Source organism: Agrilus planipennis, unplaced genomic scaffold (genome assembly GCF_000699045.2).
Source record: "Agrilus planipennis isolate EAB-ADULT unplaced genomic scaffold, Apla_2.0 scaffold32, whole genome shotgun sequence".
NCBI classification, from domain to species: Eukaryota; Metazoa; Arthropoda; class Insecta; order Coleoptera; family Buprestidae; genus Agrilus; species Agrilus planipennis.
In genome coordinates, this window is record NW_020439506.1 from 1349 (window position 1) to 5417 (window position 4069).

The 4069-nt window shown below is 35.9% G+C and overlaps 1 long non-coding RNA gene across 3 annotated transcripts; it reads right to left on the reverse strand.

Moving 5' to 3' along the window:
* Positions 1 to 1631: 1631 nt before the first annotated feature.
* LOC112905888 lies at positions 1632 to 3488 on the reverse strand. 3 transcript variants are annotated; one of them, XR_003232068.1, is made up of 3 exons: positions 3295 to 3488; positions 2526 to 2669; positions 1632 to 1924 (listed from the first exon to the last, which is right to left on the reverse strand). It is a non-coding gene; the product is annotated as an uncharacterized LOC112905888 (long non-coding RNA). The 3 variants fall into 3 exon arrangements; XR_003232067.1 differs by having other exon boundaries at positions 1632 to 1908; positions 2522 to 2669; XR_003232066.1 differs by having other exon boundaries at positions 1632 to 1908; positions 3295 to 3486.
* Positions 3489 to 4069: the final 581 nt, after the last annotated feature.

Genomic DNA, 4069 nt, shown 5'->3' on the forward strand with positions numbered 1-4069 from the left:
GTGCACGAGCGCGGGAATACCACCAGGAAACTACTCTCGCGAAGGTTTCCAAAAGATAGCAGGTGCGTTGCCAGTGCAAAAAGTGTACTCATCAAAAAAGGTCATTCAGACATATAACTACAGTACAAAAAATAATGAGAGTTTGGATTACGTTCTCCTCACACAGTTATTAAAGACAATTTTGTTTGTGTTTGTTTTTTATTTAACGACAATTGAATAAATTACTCGAAAAAAGAAAACCAGCTTTTTTATCAAACATTTAAGTCCTTTGAAATAGATTTCCTTTTATCGACTCCCACTTTGAAGTTGATTCCACGTCCTAAATTGGCACATTACAAAGAATTGAAGAATATCGCCGCTGATCCGTTTACATATGTTATACTGTTATAAGCATAGATAATAGGTTATAAGTTATACGTTATAGTGAACACATATACAGGTATACACGGTCTATACCATCGACGTTTACTAATGGACATGCCTTTGCGGTCAGAATTGTGGTACAGCAAAAGAAAGAGAAGGAACGAAGTTTCGGATAATATCCATCTCTCTCACGATAGTGCGTAAGTATGTCATGAAAGAGATAGCACTAGTTGGAAACCATACGACATTCCCTCACTTTTCGAGCCAAGAAATTATTACAACGACATACGGCTAAGGCACGTCCATTAATATATGTTTATCTATGCTCTATATTGTATACGTGCACTTCCGAAATGTGCATTAGATAGTTATCTATATCCACTTTTAGGGTCAACAATCTGGATATTGTATTGTTGTAATAAATAATTACAGATTCCCTGCAAAGAAAAGAAAATTTTAGTACCTACTACCAGCAAGGATATTCCATTTCACAAAATTTAAACATAAAGCTGGAAATAAATTGGCCAATTTTCTGGTTCATCCAAAACAACGACCCCATAAAACTAACCCACATAAGAACATTTAATTGTAAGGTAATTTTTTACATTAGTTGACATCGGAATTGAGACATGAAGTTTAGTCAGGTAGGTAGTACTCACCAAGTAAAGTAGTGTAGTAGTATTTACTAGAATTTTGTTTATTATTTGTTTAAAAATGAATGTGAGTGAGATACAGGCCCTTAAAGTTTTCTTAATCGGAGGAAATACCGGTAGGTACGGCCCTGGCTTCAGCCTTCCGTCAGCTGTTCCCGCCAAACATCGTTTGTCCTAAAACATATCTTCCTAACATTATTCTAATGTATCAGCCCGCCTTCGGCGGGCAGGGGCATTAAACAAACTCGAGTCTGTCATACATCTACCTAACTAAACAATGACGTCATCAATGCATATTTGGCGAGAACAGCTGACGAAGGGCTGCAGCCAGGGCCGTACCAATCGAAATTTCCTCCGATTAAATAACTTTAGGAGCCTGTATCTCAAGCTACATTGGTTTCCGCACGGAATTAATGCTACCACACGATTCTACTTGGTCAGTNTGGTCTAGATGGCGAAATGTCTCCATAAACAGTATCCAACTTTGTTTTCATCTCCTTTTCCTACTTGCCTCATTGTTCTAACATTCCACGCTCCGACTCGTGAAACATTGCACCTATCCCTATTGCACTTATTGATGACATCCCCCGAGGTAGTCCCCGCCCAGACATCCGAATGGGGGACTAGTTTACGTCCGGAGTGCTTTACCCTAGAGGACGCCATCATTTAATTTCAGTAGTTGAACGTTTTACTTGGGATCATGTAGTACAGGCCTTCTTAAACTATGGGTCGCGACCCCAAATAGGGTCGCGTAGCAAAGTTCTGAGATCGCGAGTGTATTACATTTTACTCGGAATCATAATGTGGTGCTTTCCCGTTGCCTTCCACATCGCAGTATTGTGCATCAGAGTGCCATACCGATCCTCGTGATCTCTGCCACCCTAAGTACTCTCTGAAACAAGAAATAACTAAAATTGAATGGGTAGGAAAACAAAAAATGTATGTATAACTGCTTCTGCACTACATAAATGGTAATTTTTTACATTAGTTGACATTGGAATTGAGACATAAAGTTTAGTCAGGTAGGTAGTACTCACCAGGTAAAGTAGTGTGGTAGTATTTATTAGAATTTTGTTTATTATTTGTTTAAAAATTAATGTGACTGAGATACAGGCTCTTCCGTCAGCTCTTCCCGCGAAACATCGTTTGTTCTAAAAGATATCCTGGTAAAATTATTCTAATATACTAGGCCGCCTTCGGCGGGCAGGGACATTAAAGAAACTCGAGTCTGTTATTAATCTACCTAACTAAACAATGACGTCATCAATGCATATTTGGCGACAACAGCTGACGAAGGGCTGCAGCCAGGGCCGTACTAACCGAAATTTCCTCCGATTAAGACAATTTTAGGAGCCTGTATCTCAAGTTACATTGGTTTCCGCATGGAATTAATTAACCACACGATTCTACTTGTTGAGTACTACATACCTGACTAAACTTCACGTCTCAATACCAATGTCTACTAATGTAAAAAATTACCCAAAAAATATGTAGACTAATGTTACCTACACTTTCTCGTAAACATATATTACTGTTATCTGTTTCTCCAATTTACACTACACTTCCGAAATGTGCATTAGATAGTTATCTATATCCACTTTTAGGGTCAACAATCTGGATATTGTATTGTTGTAATAAATAATTACAGATTCCCTGCAAAGAAAAGAAAATTTTAGTACCTACTACCAGCAAGGATATTCCATTTCACAAAATTTAAACATAAAGCTGGAAATAAATTGGCCAATTTTCTGGTTCATCCAAAACAACGACCCCATAAAACTAACCCACATAAGAACATTTAATTGTAAGGTAATTTTTTACATTAGTTGACATCGGAATTGAGACATGAAGTTTAGTCAGGTAGGTAGTACTCACCAAGTAAAGTAGTGTAGTAGTATTTACTAGAATTTTGTTTATTATTTGTTTAAAAATGAATGTGANAATTGTAATTTTGGACAATCAATTTACTTGAATAATCTTTCCATACACATAACCACTGATCAGAAGTTAAAAAAAAAGCAATTTGTAGGTATATAAGTATCTTTGTCGCAGTTTATTGGAGTAATTAACTTCTAATTGATAATAAATTAAACATTAAGTAGGGCAGGCCATTATTATCCTGCTTACTGCATCTTCCTTATTATCTTCTATTTGTACCTGATTATCAGCGTTTGTTCAGATTGTAAACATTAGTTTACGATTAACATGGAGAAAAAATGGAAGGCATGGGTGTTAATTTACCGACCTTCATTACATTATCCAAACTTTTTCTACTTACACACGTATAACAAAAAAACACTAAAAGCTTCACAATTTTGATGTAAACTGCAATCAAAATGTCACTTTCAGATTTTTATACACATATTTTGAGTGAATCACATTTAAACACGACTACACAATGGGCGTCTAACACATACCTTCACTAATAAATGGCAGCCACCTTTAACGGCAACTTGCAACATCAAACCCATAGATAATAGATCAAAGCAACATGGTCTCTTAGTGTTCAAACCGGAAATAAACTGAAATAATGATTGAACCATAGATAATAGATACACAAAGGGAGGCGACGCTAAAAAAAAAAGACTCCGTAGCTCTTGCGCNCTACCTCTACGATGAAAAAATCAAGATCAATATCAGATCAGTTCTGCATATTCACTTTCTCCTTTAATAACAATTCTGACTGTAAATTACCACCAACAAATGTTTAAATTTGGTGGTAAAATAGCATTGTGCGATCACTACTCCTACATTATTTTAGAAACCACACATAAGTAACTCAATAATCACATCCATTTTTATAAATTTCTTTATACAAAGACATCATATTATTGGAAAATTATCATGGTCTATTACACAGTTTGGGCCTTAGAAATTCATGGCTCAGGTTAATATTAGTTTTAACCTAAAGTCCAGTTACCTTCTTCAGGCAAAAATCTACTAATAGCACAGAAATCTTCAAAATATAGCCAAATATGAAAATGATACCACAAAAATATCAGGGCAGAATTAAGGAAAAAGGAAATCCATTTGAACTTCTTTACGTAAATAAA